The sequence below is a fragment of the Phoca vitulina genome, unplaced genomic scaffold (assembly GCF_004348235.1).
Source record: "Phoca vitulina isolate PV1807 unplaced genomic scaffold, GSC_HSeal_1.0 scaffold2, whole genome shotgun sequence".
Taxonomy (NCBI): domain Eukaryota; kingdom Metazoa; phylum Chordata; class Mammalia; order Carnivora; family Phocidae; genus Phoca; species Phoca vitulina.
Window position 1 is genome coordinate 85,497,797 of NW_022589705.1, and position 16,807 is coordinate 85,514,603.

General features: G+C 51.9%; 1 protein-coding gene across 1 annotated transcript in view; it reads right to left on the reverse strand.

The window, feature by feature from the left end:
* ALPL (alkaline phosphatase, biomineralization associated) overlaps positions 1-13,671 on the reverse strand; it is a 51,918-nt gene extending 38,247 nt beyond the window's left edge. Inside the window, exon 1 of the mRNA XM_032391814.1 lies at positions 13,523-13,671. The gene's annotated coding sequence lies outside the window, so the exon portion shown is untranslated. The remainder of the gene's footprint in view (positions 1-13,522) is intronic.
* Positions 13,672-16,807: the final 3,136 nt, after the last annotated feature.

The following is a 16,807-nucleotide window of genomic DNA, read 5'->3' on the forward strand; positions in this document are numbered from 1 at the left end:
ATTTGACAGAGAGAGCAAGAGAGCACAAGCAGGGGGAGCAGTAGAAGGAGACGGAGAAGCAGGCTTCCCGCTGAGCAGGAAGCCTGATGCGGGGCTCAATCCCAGGACCCAGGATCATGACCTGAGCCGAAGGCAGATGCTTAACCAACTGAGCCACCCAGGTGCCCCATGTCTTTTCTTTTCTTTTCCTTTTTTTCTTTTCAGTAGGCACCAGGCTCAGTGTGGAGCCCAATGCAGGGCTTGAACTCATGACCCTGAGATTAACACCAGGGCTGAGGAATGCCATCAACAAGAAATTAAATAAAATTGTGAAATAATTACCTGGTGTATATATCACATATACAGCAAGCAGTTTAAAAAAAAAAAAAAATGGGCGCCTGGGTGGCTCAGATGGTCAAGCGTCTGCCTGCGGCTCAGGTCATGATCTCAGGGTCCTGGGATCGAGCCCCACGTCAGGTTCCCTGCCCAGCGGGGAGCCTGCTTCTCCCTCTCCCTCTGCCTGCCACTCCCCCCTGCTTGTGCTCTCTCTCTCTGTGTCAAATAAATAAAATCTTAAACAAAAATTAATAAATAAATAATAAATAAACTAAAAAAAAAAAAAAAAAAAAGAACTACCGAAGCGCCTGAGTGGCTCAGTTGTTTAAGCGGCTAACTCTTGATCTCAGCTCAGGTCTTGATCTCAGGGTTGTGAGTTCAAGCCCTGCGTCTGGCTCCAGCGTGGAGCCTACTTAAACAACAACAAAAAAAGAATTACAGCTACATGCAACAATTGGATCAATTTCAGCAGTATAAGATTCAGTGAGAAAACCAAGTCCAAGGAGATAATATAAAGGATGGTACACCTTTGTAAAGTATATATAGGGGTGCCTGGGTGGCTCAGTCAATTAAGCATCTGACTTGGGGTCAAGTCATGATCTCAGGGTCCTGGAATTGGGGCAGGCTCTGCGCTCAGCGGGGAGTCTGCTTCTCCCTGACTCTCTCTCTCCCTCAGATAAATAACACCTTTAAAAATAAATAAATAAATATAAATAAAAATTTAAAACTGGGAATGAGAAACCCTAGATTCAGGAGAGATTACCCCACATGAAGACAGTTAGTGGGAGGAGGTTGAAGGAGCTCAGAGAAAGATGTAAATTACTGTCAATATTCTAGTCCTGGTAGTGGATGATAGTTCATAGGGGCTTTAAATCGATTTACTTGTTTATTTATTTTAAAGATTGATTGATTAGAGAGAGTGCTGGTCGGGGAGGGGCAGAGGGAAAGAATGTCAAAGCAGCCTCCCTGCTGAGCGCGTGGGGCTTGATCCCACGACCCTGAGATCATGACCTGAGCTGAAATCAAGAGGCAAATGCTTAACCGACTGAACCACCCAGGCTTAAATTTACTTTTAATAATAAAATAGACAGAGGGCCATTGTGGACCAGTGATGAGATTGCCTGATACAAGGATCACGATTAGTCCACTGAAAGATCCCAGGGTCCATAGAATCACTTAAATGAAAACAAAAAATGCTCAGTGCTGGACATATACTATCTCATTGCATCCTCAACAGTCTATGAGCTAGAAACCATTACTGTCCCTATTTTATGAGTAAACTGAGGCTCAGTCACTTGGCCAGGGCCAATTATATGGCAGCCAGGTCTGAACGACCCTTCACCGGGTCCCTGTACCGCCCTTGAGCCTCACCTTCCTCCTGTCAGACTAGGCAACGTACGTAACTTTCTTGGCAAACACTAAGTGCTTAATAAATGCCCGCCTTAATTCAGAGGGGCTGTGTGGGCATATTGGCAAAAAACTGGTTGATGGCTAGGGGACCTAGATCTAGTCCCGCCACCTCCCTTTATGACCTCGGGAGGGTCACTTTCCCTCTCTGGGCCTCAGCCACCCATTTGTGTTTGGAGAGGGCTGCAATGTCAAGTCCCAAAGGCCATTCCTACTCAAACTTTCTAAGGGGCCACCCAGCAAATGGGAGGTCACCCAATCCCTTATTTGTCCTGGCCGGCTCCCCTCATTCTTCCACAGCTGGTGGGAGGTCTACAAGTCTGGGTCCTGCCCACTTTTCTGACATCACCTCCTGGCCCCCAGCCCACACCACTCACCACTCACACCTTCTCTGCCCTGCTTTCCCCCCTCGGGGCTTTTGCACTGGCCCATCCTCTGCCTGGAACGCCCTTCCTCCAAGACTATGCTGGGCTCACTCCTCCTCCTTCAGGTCAAAGGCCATGCATCCTTTCCTTCCCTGCCCCTCCAGGTGAAGAGGCCCCCACTCCTGCCCAGTCCCCCACTATTTCACATTCCTATTTTCTTCCCAGCACTCCCACTGTCTGAAATTAACTTAATTACTTTATGGTGTGTCTCTTCCAGTACCATGGAGCTCCTGGAGGACTTGGTGGTGGTCGCTGCCGTATGCTCAGCACCTGGAACCACACCTGCCTATAGAAGATGCTCAGTAAATAGTTGTTGGAGGGGTAAAAAGATAAAACACCTAACGCCACCTCCTCCAGAGATCCCTTGTGGTCATTCTGCCCCAGGCTTGGTGGGGAGGCCTCCTCTGGTCCCATGGCTCTCGAACTTTCCCTAATCCTACACCACCTGGGAAGGGGTCTGTTTACATAAGCATCTCCCCCAAACACTGGATGTTCTCTGAAGGCAAAAACTAGACCAGATTCATGCATGAATTCCAGCACCTAGCTCTGGGTCCAGCAGGCAGGTAGACTAAGAAAATGTTTGTAGAATGAATGAGTGAGTGTCCCCCACATTCATCTTTTCCCCCTTCCTGACTCTGCTTCCTCCTTTCTCCACCCTGACAGGTGCTAAGAAGTTGACACCCAGGTGAGTTGATGAGCAAGGCCACTCCAGCAGGAATATCCTGAAGTAGGGGAAGCCCCTTTCTTCCCCCCTTGCCCAGGAGCCACTTCAGGCCGTGAGGGGACAAAGCTGAAGGCCAGCACTGCGTCTCACAGGAATCCTCTCGGGCCTGCCCTGGCCAAACCAACAAGACAGGCGTTCTCCCCATATTTCACCCTCCATGACTGGCTGAGGAGGTTGGTGGGCCTGCCTCAGAGCCCGAGCTGGAGCCTTGCACAGCTGAGCAATCCGTGGCCAGGTGCCAGTTGGGAAACACTCACTTATTCAAATCACGTAAGGTTCCACTTCCTCCAAAAGGGGGAAGTGGGACAGGCAGGCCAGCCAGCCCAGGGATTCGGTGTTGGAGGAAATTTCAATGCCAAGTTCTCAGATAAGCCAGTGCTCTGACATTTCCCAACCCAGGAAGACCTTGGAAGGCTGGGATAGAAGAAACCCAGGAAGGTCAGGCCTGAGGCCAGATCCAAGACGGAGGCTGGGGCCAATCTCCCACTGACATTTCTGAGTTAGCAGTGGCTTCAGCCAGGCTAATTGCCCTGGCCTCCCCCTGACCCTGGTTCCCAGAAACACCGGGACTGCCCTGCTGTGCCCCTCACCCCCATTTCTCCCTGCCCCCAGGAATCACACAGGGGATAGATAAACTTTGCACTCCTCAGCTCAGGGGGCCGGGAAGCATCATGCAGTCTGTTCCTGCCTTTCACCTCCTCCCCAAGTCTGGCTCCAGAAGAACCAGGAGGTTCAGGAGTTTACACATTTGGCCTCCAGAGATTTATCTAGTATTAAATGATTACGGGCCCATACTCTGGAGGTTCAAATTCTGGCTTAACTGCTTATGAGCTGCAGGATCTTGAGTCCCTTTCTGTGCTTCTATTCTTTACCTTTAAAACCAGGGATTCTAGTACCTACTCCGTGGGGTACCTACTCCGTGGGGTACCTACTCCGTGAGGAGGCTAAGACCCCCAAACACAGAAGGGTGTGTCAAACGCTTCGCAGGGGCACACTGCAATAGGCACGCGGTGAAAGGCCACTCTTACTGTCATTATTAAATACATTGAGGTTGCTTGGAGCCAGGCCTGGAACTCTGGACCAGACAGCTTCAGAAGGACACACCAGAGCCAAAACCAATCTGCTCAGCCGACTGGGAGGGAAAGAGGAAAGACCCCAGGCTCTGGGTCTAAATCCCAGCTCCACCACTGGCCGGCTCTGTGACCCTGGGCAAGTTATTTCACTGCACTGAGCCTCCCTGCTGCCTGCGGGCTCTAGATCACAGCAGTACCCCCCTCGGGGCGGTCACTGTCCTTCCTCACCTGGAGAGGTGCTAGTCTCCATTGCTGTCGGCTGTGGACAGTGCTGGGCAATTAGGGAGCTGACACGCTGGGGCGATCCCAGGCAGGGGGGAGGTGACAGGTTGGTTTCCCTTCCTGGAAACCTCTGTTTAGGCCCTCCCTCAGGGTGTGATGTGCAAGTATTCATTCATTCACCAAATATGCATTAAGTCTGCACCATGTGCCAAAAAGCATGGTACACATCGATGTGGCATATGACGGCCGTTACTACTAAGGAAATTAAGGTTGTTTGGCACTGAGGGTACATCTCTGAACAAAACGGATGAAAAGACCGGTCGGAGATAATCGTTGGGAGAATTCATACCTGACTAAGGGCCTGAGCTGTCAGTAAGGAAACTGGCTTGTCCTGCTGCCAATCACCACCAAACCATGAGTCGGTGTCATCGGTGGAGACGTGAAGACACAATGGACATGTAGGCAGGGCAGCCGGGCTCATCCTGGGGTGGCTCAGGTGTCAAACCCAGCAGGACAGCCTCCACAGGTTTCCCCATGGTAACAGAGTCCAGCTGAGCTGGGGAAAGCCTTGCCAGGTGTGACAGCCTTTCGTTAACCCAAGGATGACATGAACTTGCTGAAGGCAGGCACCTTGCCACACACTGGAATTCACCAAGGATTCGGATGGGGCCCTTACTCTCCAGGAATTCATACTCCGAGGCAGACACTCCATAGATGATCAGATTGCAAGAGTCTGGGGAACACATCTGGGGAAAGACCATTAGCCTGGGATCCTGATCTGAATTTGAGGGCTGATTTTGCCATCGGTTTGACCTGAGCCTCAGTTTCCCCTTTTGCAAAATGAAGACAATATTTTTGGGGGGCTGTTTTAAGGATTCAGTTAGTTCATCAATAAAAAAAGGGCTTTAAAAGTACACCTGGCTGGCTCAGTTGGTGGAGCATGTGACTTTTTTTTTAAGTAATCTCTATACCCAATGTGGGGCTCGAACTCACAACCTCAGGATCAAGAGTGGCATGCTCCACCGACTGAGCCAGTCAGGTGCCCAGGAGCATGCAACTCTTGAACTCAGGGTCAGGAGTTCGAGCCCCATGTTGGATATAGAGATTTCAAACAAATAAATAAATGGGCTTTAAAAATGGAAAAGTATGATAGGAGCCTGTAAACTGAGGTTGGGAGTATCATAGTGACTCATCCAGGGTCATATGGCTGATTAGAACAGGAGCTAGGAAGGCCAAGCCCTGCCCCACCTCAGTCAGCTGCACTGCTCCTGAGTTCCCGTCTCCCGCCCTTGCTCCCTGGGGCCATCGGTTCAGCAAGGCCCAGGGAACAGGTAGAACACTAAATCCCCTGGATCAGGGATTGCCATTTCTTCCCTTGGGACTCCAGGCCCAATTTTCTAACCTGCCAAAGTGGAGATGCCATTTGCTGTGCCGTCCCCATCGGTCTGTGGGAGGTGCCACACGGGGAAGAGCACTCTCCACAGGTAAAGGGGTGGCACGGTCACAAAGGAGAAGTGAGGATGTTGAGCTGGGAAAGAGCACGGAGCCAGGGAGGGAGCCAGCTGCAGGGTTGCACAAACGTGTATTAAAATCTGGGCAGCCGCACTGAGTTCACCAGCCCGGGCAACTCAGGCAAATTGCTTCACCTCTGAGTCATCTCCTTCACTTCAAGAATGGGTTGCTAGAAGGATTAAAAGTGTATATATATATAAAGCACTTAGCAGAATGGCTTGGTGCATAATAAATATTAATAAAATATTCAAAATATTCAAAATATAGCCGAAAAGTCATTAATTCTTTTTAAATTAAAATTTTAAATTTTTTTATTTGAGAGAGAGAGAGAGCACACAAGCAGGGGGAGTGGCAGAGGGAGAAGCAGGGAGCTTGCTGAGCAGGGAGCCTGATGTGGGACTCGATTCCAGGACCCCGGGATCATGACCTGAGCCAAAGACAGTTAACTGACTGAGCCACCCAGGCGTCCCTAACGTTAATAACTCCACTATTATTACTCTACCATTATTACTACTATTAATACTATTATAGAGGGTGGGGGAGGGGTGAGCCTAACTCTCCAGGACTATCCGCAACCAGCCTCTTTCTACTCTCACTATAAAGCCTGGGTCGTCACCAGCCCCAAAAGCCAGCCCTGCCTAGCCTGGGCCTGTCCCTTCTCCATCCTCCACACAATGACAACATCTAATTTGGATCTGGGGTATCTTTCAGTCTTGTGTGCCAACTCTAATTTGTTGATAAGGGCTGCCTGGAGGACTGCATTTAGAAGGCCCTGAAGTTCAGAAGGAAAAAGAGCAGTGGTTGATTAGTGATACCTGATGAGTGTAACTACTTGCCATACGTGAACTAGGAAAGCCTGAAGGCCTTGCCTCAATACAAGCCCTGGTTGTGGGGTAACTGAAAGCCAGGAGGGAAAGGGACTTGCCCAAGGTCACACAGCATGAAAAAGGGCAGGGCTGGGATTCAAACTCAGGCTCCTCTGGCTTTCTGAGGGTGCTTCCTGCCAGGACTGTCACGTCCTTCCTCTGGACTATAAGACAGGGTGTCCAGACCCATTGAGACCCACTGTCTGAAAACAGAGCTGCTGCCCAAACAGGACTGCCTACTTGGCTCCCCACCCCCACCCCTCAGGCCTCCTACCACACCTCCCAAACCCCAGAGGCTGATGGTTCCAGTGAAAACAAATGCAGACAGCACCATCCCCTGAGGGCTTGTATACAAACAAAGATTTGAATTCAGATGCTAATCTGATTAAGCAAGACAGCATGAGACCTGGATTTGGTTCTCTTGCCCCTTTCCAGCTGTGTGGCGTGGGAAAGGTTACAGAGCTTCTCTGAGCTTCAGTTTGCTCCTCTGTAAAATGAAGAGGACAAAAATACAATACAACCGTTCAAAGTGATTAGCTCCGTGTTCCTGACGCAGAGGAAGCCCTTAGATGTTAATTATCAGGATTAGGTTAAAGGAGGAAAAAAAAAACCCACATCATTTTCACACACACAAAAAAATCCAGGTGATTCAAGCAAGGGTTTGGACTGGCTGTTGAGAGGAGCCCTGTTCATCTTTGCTATCTGGCTAACTGAACTGAAATATGAATTACCAAATCTGATGATTTCAAAATAAATAAGGAACCAGATTCTTCTAGGAAAATGGATTGTATCATTTATGTCACAGAGAAGGAAGCAGCCCTGAGTGGGTGGATTGGCAATGGTAGGGGACAAACGTGTTTGCTTCCCACTTCCCAACTGGGTGACTTCGTGCCTCAGTTTCCTCCTCTGTAACGTGGGGAAAATAGCACTGGCCACACAGGGCTGCTGTTAAGACCAATGAGCAGTTGCAGGTCACCCCTGGCCTGGTAATATTAGCAGGTATTAGTTAGCATTGGTACATGTTGGCGGAGCGGGGGGGGGGGGGGGGGGGGGGGCGCGGCGGGGGGGGGGGGCAGCGCTCACTTAAGGAGGCAGAGAAAACAGCAGCTACAGCAGTGCTAAGTAGGAGTGAGGGAGGGGAGGAAGACTCAGAATCTGCTGAGACACTTTCTGCCCAGAACGGCGGCAGATGGGTAAGTTATTAACTCCTGTATGTTATGTTAAGAAGCCGGTGGTAAGTCAATGTGGGGACAGGTGGAAGGAGAAACTGACAAATAATACTCAGAAAGGCCAAGCCTGACACAGTTCAGTGACAGCCTACAAGAGGCCTGGGGGCTTACAGGACAGAGAACTGGGAGCCTCAGCCTGGGAGAGGACACCCACCTTGTTGCTTCCCAGACAAAGTGAAAAGGTGGATCAAAGAAGGCAAGAGATTGACTTAACAAAAAGTCACATGGCAGATCCTTTTAAAGGTTGGATTTATGGCTTTTCAAATAAAAGCCACCTAAACACTTTTTTAAAGAACATAAAATGTTTGCTGAGCTTTGCCTGGCAGCCTGCATACCTGACCTGGTGAAGTTCATCCACCTGAACCACAAACTGAGGTCTGGGAGAATGAAGATACTGCTATGGAACCCGGCGGGGGTGGGGTGCAGGGGGGTGTCATGGAGGTCTTTTTCCCAGAAATAGCCTCCCCTCCCATCTCCTCCCTTCCCTGGGTCAGAAGAACTGGGGAAGGGTTTGAACCCGGCATGTCTACCCTCTGAACCTCAGTCTCATCTGCAAAAGGGCAGGACGTGGGGAGGAGGTAAGGGATCAGAGATAATGTTGAAGGTGCCTGGTCCCTGGCAGGTACTTAGAAAATGCAAACCCACACGGGGCACATTTCTGAGCTCCTCCACAAGTGCAAGGCGGAGGGGGCGGGCCGCGGCTGTGGTTACTACTATCAGGTTGTCAGGTGGGGTAACTGACCTCCTTGTTCATCTTGTACCCCCAGAACAGTTGTGGAGACCTTCTAGAATCTCACGTCCAGGCAGCTGCTTCCAGACCCCCTATATTTGACCATGAGGCTTCATGGCCTGCCACACTGCCCTCAAGCTCAGTCACAGTGACTTGGAGGTCTGTGTTGCCACCATGACGCCTGCCTGTCCTGGCTAGGCCTTGGCACTCAGCAAAGGGGGCCCGACAGAGCCCTGGGTTCAGAGCGCAAGACGGTGTTTCCTGTCCCGGAAGTGAGTGACACCAGCACGCAGGGCTGTTGGGAGCATTTAGGTGAGCTGCTCCTAGTCCAGGGAGTCCCTTCCCTGAGGGAGCTGTGTATCTGTACCCTGAAGCTCCCACAGCTGCCTGTCCCCAACTGGGTCGGCCCCGGGCCCAGCTCTCTAAGTCCTGACAGGCTGCTGCCATCACCCCTAGACCTCTAGAGCCCTTAGACTCTTCCCGGGGACCACCAGAGCAGGAAGAAAGCTCCCTCTATGTAGCCACAGAAGAGGGACTTATGTCCATGTGTCCCACATTCCTACCGTGAGCCCCCCGAGGGCTGGCCCAAGCCTCATGCCGTCCTTCAGGTGAGATTTGAGCCCTCCTTCCAAGGCCTCACAGCACCTCGCCCAGAAACTGCAAACTCAGAAGGCAGGCAGATCGCGTCCATGAGGTAAGTGAGCATGAGGGAGAAGGGAGCCATGGGGACTGCGGTCAAGTGGACAGAGCAGCTGCTAATCAGCTCCAGCCATGGTGGCCAGGCCAGGATGCGGCCCAGTGTGGCCACGTCTTCTGATCTTTCTAAAGAAGTAAAATGAAATCACTTGGCTGAATAACAGCAACAACTATATCAATGTTTTTAAATCACTGCAGGAGTCAACAATCGGCCACAGCTGTCCCCTGCCCCATTTGGAGGGCAGTCTGTGACAGACCTGCCATAACCTAGGCCATAAATATGGGAAAGCCAATTGACTGAATTAGAGCCATTCCTAGTCTTGAGGATGTCAGGTATTTGGGCTTACCAACAAGGACACCGAGGCTCAGAGAGGGGAAGTGATTTGCCCAGGGTCATATGGGTAGTATATCAACAGCTCAGGACTCAAACCCTGCTCTCCTGAGTTGAAGATCCTTTTCCTATGAGTCCACACTGTCTGCATCCTCCCTGAACAACTTTCTTTTCAAAAGATAGATATACTATGGATGTACTATGGAAATGAGACACACCAAATTCAAGACAGTGGTTACTTTTAGCAAAGTCATGGACCTTAGAGCCGAGAGACTGAATTCCCAGTCCAACTCTGCCCTAAGCAGCTGAGTGACCCTGGGCAAGCTCCTTCCCCTCTCTGGGCCTCAGTCTCCCTGGTCTGCAAAGCAGCCAGCTGACCAAGTCAGCTGCTAAACACCTTCCAGCTCTGAAATCCCAGGCATCTGTGAGGTATTCTCACGGCGTAGTACTTTGTGGCTGCAGATGAATATAAAAGAATAATAATAATAATAATAATAATAATGGGGAGGGCAAGCCCACATTTGCTGGGAAGGAACACTACAATTTTTAGTGAAACCTGACTCCCGGTTACTGGAATCCAGAAAGAACCATGGTAATACTCAGGCAGTTTAACCACCATCCGACAGTTAAACAAAAACACATCTGGTTTAACTTCGTTTTCCTCATCTCCTCCCCCAACCCCCTGCCCTCATCTCAAATTTTACCCCTTAATTTGAGAAGTCAAATTAAATGCAAACAATTGATTTCATGCCACAGTGAGGTTGAGAATTTCAGCATGGAAAACTTGAAGCATGAACTTTTTCTGGGAGCAATCATGAAATGTTGGGGGGTGGTATGGGAGGTGGAAAATATAGAGATTGTTCTTGAATGTTCCTTGGACACTGAACATTCTAAGCCGAAGTTGCTAAGGGCCTACTGTGAACGCAACACTCAGAGAGGCCAAGTGATTTGTCTCAGGTCACACAGCAAGGACTGGAACCCAAGATGCCCACCCCGAAGCCAGGATTTCCCGGGCTGTCCGGGCCTTTTAACCTAAACAGGGCCTCTCTTGGGCCCTATGGATCGCCTGCTAGTGGTGAAGGAAAATACCCTGGGAACACTGGTTCATCCCAGTGTTGGAAAACCATTTATGATCTTGCTGGCCCCTCGTAGCAGCTGCAAAGTACACATTATTAACCCACATTACAGATGATTTCCTCTTCTGAGGCTCAGAGGGAAAGTGACTCGTTCAGGGTCACATAGGAATGCTGGGAATGAACCTCCAATCTACTGCCCCCAGCAAGCTACTGCCCCCTGTCCTCTCAAAGTCAGGATACCTCTAGAAGGAAAAAAAAAAAATGAAGCCATACGGCCCAGCCTAGCTCCAGCCTGCCTGCGACTACGTTGCCTTGGCAAAGCTGAGTCAGCATTCCTGCGGCCACGTGCAGATTTCTGAGCGCTGGTTCTCAACCCAGCTTGCTCACTCTCCCCGAAATGCTCTCTTCCAGCTCTGGGGTTTGTATGGATAACTTCAGTCGGGCCTATTTCAAGGTGAGAACTCTGGGCTGTGCTGCTGGATCCTGCTCCTGGATGAAGAGGACCTCATCCCCAGGGATGGGTAGAACACAGAGATCACCAGACTTGGAATCCTCACCACCTGGTCCCTCACCCCAGCTCCGCTGGTAGCATCTGTGTGTCCTCGTGCAAATCCCTTCCCCTAAGACCAGTTTCCTCCTAGGAAACATAAGGCGAGGACAGCATCTAGCTTACAGGGAATGTCGGATATGTAAGCCCCTGGACAGGCAGGGCTTGAGTGCTGTTTCACTCCATTTCCAAGCTGGGACACAGCGAGACAGCAGAACAGGCAGAGGGGGCATGAGGTCCTGCAGAGATAACAGCCCCAAACCTGTGCTCAGCACAGAGCTCCGGGCTCCTGACCAAGGCTGCGTCTAGGATGATAGGAAGTGGCTTCTGAGTATGGGCAAAGGCACCGTGCCACCCTCTAGGGCAGCCCATCACAGATTGGGCAGAGCCCGGGTGAAGGTGGGTGACCAGGGGTCAGGGGCACTGAGTGACATAACCGTACACCCAGGGTTAGGGCTGCGTTTTTTGCTGAGATTAGAGCTGACTGTAGCCAATATTTTCTTAAGCACAGACACCAGCTAAACACCTTGCACGCATTAGTCATACCCAGAACTCACCACCGGTAGGTAGTTTATTGATGTCCTCAGCTTAAAGGAAGACACTGAAGCACAACAGTGGACAGAACTCGTCCCAGGTCACACAGCTAGGTTGTCTGCTCTATTAGTGAGAACAAAATGTTGGCCGACCAATCTTACACGTGTTATTGCATTTTAATCTCCTCCCTTGTGAATTCCTTGATTCCAGGTCTATGTGAATGTCCAAATATCGCTCTATTCTCTTCACTGCTCCTTGGCCAGCACCTAGAACAGGGCTTGGCGCAAAGCTCCACATTTGTTGAATAAAGATAGTATTTTGTTTCTGGCCTCAGTTCAGTTTTATTCCTCACAAGAGTCTTACGCAAGAGGCACACTCCCCATTTACAGATGGTGCCACGGACATGGACACTCACTCCGGTCTCACTCCAGGGGCGGGGAAGTTGGGGAGCTGTGTTCAGGGGCCTCTTCTGCTTAGTGAATTCAGAGGCATGAAGTTCAGGAAGAAAAAAAGGAACAGAGGGCCAAGATGGGCAGGTGGGGAGGGCTGAACACCTGGAGAAAGCAAGTTTGGAGGGTGGGCAGGAATGGAGCCCAGAACTGAGGGTCTGCTCCTTCATCTCTTGGGCGGGAGAATGGAATCAGGAAGCCGAGGTTGTGTGGGTTAGAGTCTGGGTTCGAATCCTAGTCTCATCACTTGTTAATGTCTGTAAGCCTCAGTTTCCCCACCTGTAAACCAGATAGATGATGCATGTGAAGTGCTGGAGCAGACCCCGCACACAGCAAGCACTCAGTGAACAGCTCTCATCCCGGCCAGTGTGGGGACCAACCCTGGCCTCCCTGGGAAGCCTGCGCACCTACAGTTTTCCCTAGGGCCCAAAGCCCCTTCTGGCCTGACAATGGCCCCCTCTTTCGATCTCCAGCTTTTTCCTCCGCCAGCCAGAGGCCTTTGTAAAGGCCCCTACCCCATTATGTTGGAAAAGGGTCAGAAGGGACAGTGATGGGCCTTTTCTCAGCTTCCACCCCCTCATTGTGACCAGGCATTGAACTGTTTTTTATTTAAACTGGGCATGGGAACCAACTCTGGGTGACCCACTCACCTGAGCACTGCCAGAGGTGAGTCATAGGCTCCCTTGGCTTCCAGGGCTCCAGAGCTTTGCCCCCACCAACTGTGCCCACCCCAACTCCCAGACAAACAACCACTTACCAGAGGGCCCCTCTCCCCACCCCATGTGGCTCTGGGACACCCTAGCGCCTCTCTCCCTCTGCTCATCCCAGCTCTGGCCCAAACTACTTTGGACCCCACATGGACACACCAGCCTCCTCCCCAGGAGGCAGTGGCGCGATCTAGAGGTTTCCAGGTGGGAGGCATGGCAGGGCACCAGGTTGGGTGCTGGGGTTGGCAGCCTGAGTCTCTTGATCTCCCACCAAGGGGGTATCATCGGGGCTGCTCAGTCACGGGACACCCGGGAGAGGCGCGTAGATGGAAGGTGTAAGTCCCGGGCAGAGACCCAGGAGGCAGGAGACCCCAGGACTACAGCAGCAGTCCCGAGCACGGTCCCCTTAGCTCGCGGTCCCCGCGGGCGCCACGTCCAACCTCCAGCCCGGCCCCGCGCGCTGCCGGGAGCCCCGGATGCGCGCGAGAACGGGAACGCGACAGGTGCCTGAGGGTCCCGAATGGGCTGCCCTGGGTGGTAAGGAGATGCGGAGATCCGCGCCCTGACATTTACATCCATCCTCGCCGCCACCCCCGGACGAGCGGAGGATGTAGGAGGGGCCGGGATCGACCCCGTCCCTGGGGGTCCCGGAGAGCCGAGGACGGCACCAAGTCCTTACCTGAGCAGAGTTCGTGGGCGAGGGTCTCCTGGCACAAGCGACGTGGGGTCGGAGCGCTGAGACCGACGGCGCGGAGTGGCGGGAGCGCGACGCTGCCGGGGCCACCTCCCCCGCGGGCTTATAAAGGCGGCCGAGGGGCCCGGAGAGCAGCCGGGGCACCCCGCCCCCGCTCCCGCCCCCGCCGCCGGCCCAGGCCGGGGCCCCAGCCCTCCCCGCCCCCGCCCCGCCCCCGCCGGAGCTCCGCCGGCAGACCGGGCCACGCGGCCAGGGCGCCCCCTGCCGGGAAGCGGGCCGATCGCCCGCCCCCCACACCCGGCTGCTCCGGGAGGGATGGCGGGCGGGGCCCGGCAGCTGCCTGCGCTTTCCCGGTCCCCCGCGCTCCCGGGCGCTCTCCACCTCCCGGCTTCCCGCGGGGACCCTCTGTCCCTCCCTCTCTGCGAGGTCGGGCGGATTCCGGTCTCTGCGTGCGTATCCCAGCCGTCTTTATCTTTGGCTCCAACTTCGTTCTGTGTCTCTTTGTGGTCTTCCTCCTGCCCTCGGTCTTCTGTGCCCCTCTCTGTGTGTCTGTCTGTGTCTGTCTACCTGGCTTTCTTCGGATCTCTCCATATCTCTATCCATCCTTATCCACGTGTCCTCTGTCACTGTCCACCTGTGTGTCTGACTTTCCCTGCCCTCTCTCCTCCCACTTCAGACCGGACTGCTAGCACTCTTGTCTGCCAGCTCTCTTCCCTGCCCTTGGACTGTCTCCTTGGCTAGGGCCAAAGGAAGCAGAGGATGACCTAGGAGGGGTGGCTTCCGGAGCGGAGCTTCGGCTGGACAGGGGCTGTTACCTCTTTTCTTCTGAGAGGGAAGGGGCCAGCCAGGGATCATGCTGACTTGTCCCAGCCTGAGTCCCAGCCACAAGCCTCCTGGGTGACAGAGGAGGAAGCCACACTTCCTAGGCAATGGAGTCAGACAGCCCGGGTTCAAGACTCCACCCTGGTGACCTTGGACAAGTCACTTGGCCCCTGTGGATCCGCCTGCTCCTGCTTAGCAGGCAGACGCTGTCTCCCCTGGCTTCCCTCACCACGTGCTGGGAGAGTCATATGAAACAGTGGTTGAAAAGTACACAGGAAACTCTAAAATTCTAGATAAATGTGAGGGGGTGGACAGCAGCAGATGCTGAATGCTATGGGCCCCACCCCTACTCCCCAGGGACCAGCCCCCATGGGTGGGTGGGGGAAGGATTTGCTCCCTTTCCCTGAGAACCAGACTGAGTTTGAATTCTGACCATCTTCTTCCAAGCCCCCAAACTCTGAATGCCTCCAGTGACAAAGAACTCACTGCCTCCCAAGAAAAGGGTATTTTTAGTGGCCCTTAGGGCTGCCTGGAGTAATTTGTGTCTTAACCCACAATAGCCAGAGATTTGAAGGCAGTGATCTTCGGTCCCCCAGATCCCTGCCATCCTCAGTATCTAAGCCCCAATCTTCCTGCAGCCACCTTTTCCTGAAGGTGAGGCGGGGATCGAGTCCAGAGCAGAGGGGAGACCATGTCAGCACCAGCAGAACCAATACCAACCCAGAAGTCTCTTATCTGCTCCATGGCAGCTCAGGACCTGGCATCTTGCATATCATATCTCCCAACAATCCCATTTTACATAAGAGAAAAGAGAAGCCCAGAAAGAGCATATGACTTATCAATAAGATTGGAGCCAAAACTGGGGCCTGGCACCAGAAACCAAGAATGTCTTTGTATTTGTTTTTCTTCCTCTAGTTTTAGAAATTGATACTATTTCTTTATTTACAGGAATGATACAAAGTTTCCTTTTTGACATAAGTTTATGTTTTTTTAAAAGTTAATCAAAACATTGAGTAAATATTATTTATTTATGTATTTAATGGGTTAGGTTATTATGGTGAAAATCATTGAGGTGGTAAATGAATGAAGTTTAGGAAATACAACACTTTTGCATAAAACACTGTGGGTGAAAAACATCCAGAACTGAGCCCAGAATCTGGGAGGGGCTCTGTCACTGCTTACAAACGCCAAGGAAGGGTTTAGTGATACCAGGAGGCTTGAGATAGTGTCATCATCAGTGAGCCAGGGGCAAAGCTGTGGGCATGGAAAGTCTGCCCGTCGCAGCCTGGGCAGAGCTGGGAGGCTGAGCCAGCAGGAAGTTGGGTGAAGCGCATCCCACCTATCAAGAGCCCCCAGCACCTGCCCCTGACTTCTGATCTCCCGAAAGCTATGGTGATAGCTCTTCTGGTTGCACATGGCCAGCACTGAGGCCTCTGTGTCTGGGTGATTTTCCCCAAGGTACCACCCCCCCTTGGGAGTCCTTTGATGGGTTATCAACAAGAGAAACCACTGCCTGGGCAGCCCTGACACCTTCCTCCCCTGCCTCTCCTGTCCTGCTCCTGGGCTTTGTCCCACAGGGAAATTTCCACGGGGGGGGGGGGGGGGCAGGGGACACCCGGCAGCCATTGTTGCCCCCACTCCCTGGGTACCTCCCCTCCTGGTTCTGTCAGCCTAGCAGGAAGGAGACCTGGATGGGAAACTAGGAACCCCACCCTCCAGCTCTGCCCTAGCTTTCTGGGGGAGCTGAGAAAGTCACTCTCCTTGCCTAGGTTCACATGCCCTCTGGCTGGTTGGACTGACAATCTCTAAATCCAGCTGAGAGTCCAGGATTCCAGGACTACTCGGCTGGTAGAAAGCAATTATTACATTAGGTCTTTCTACAGCTATACATACCCTGTTTCTGGGGCTCTGCTTCCTTGTTGGAAAAATAAGCAAATTGGACTGTTTGACCTCCAAGCTCTCTTTGCTCTAAGAACTAATGATCTAATGATCTTCACAACAGTTTTATTTTTTTAAAAGACTTATTTATTTTAGATCGAGCAAGAGAGAATGAAAAAGAGGGAGCTCGAGCAAGGGGAGGGGCAGAGGGAGAGAATCTCAAGCAGACTCCTTGCTGAGCTTGGAGCCTGATGCGGGGCTGGATCTCAGGACCCTGAGATCATGATCTGAGCCGAAATCGAGAGTCGGAAGTTCAACCCACCGAGCCATCGAGGTGCCCCTTGACAACAGTTTTATTTGGTGGACAGGGCAGGTATTAATAATCCCCACAAGAGATGAGGAAACTGAAGGCCAAAGATGTTATTTACCTAAAGGTCAGGATCAAAGCTGGTTTTTTTCTACTTTTTTCTACTCATTCATTTATTCCATATTTATTAAGAACATGCTATGAGCTCCCTGCCTTTTTTTTTTTAAGACTTTTATTTATTTACTTATTTTTAAAGATTTTAT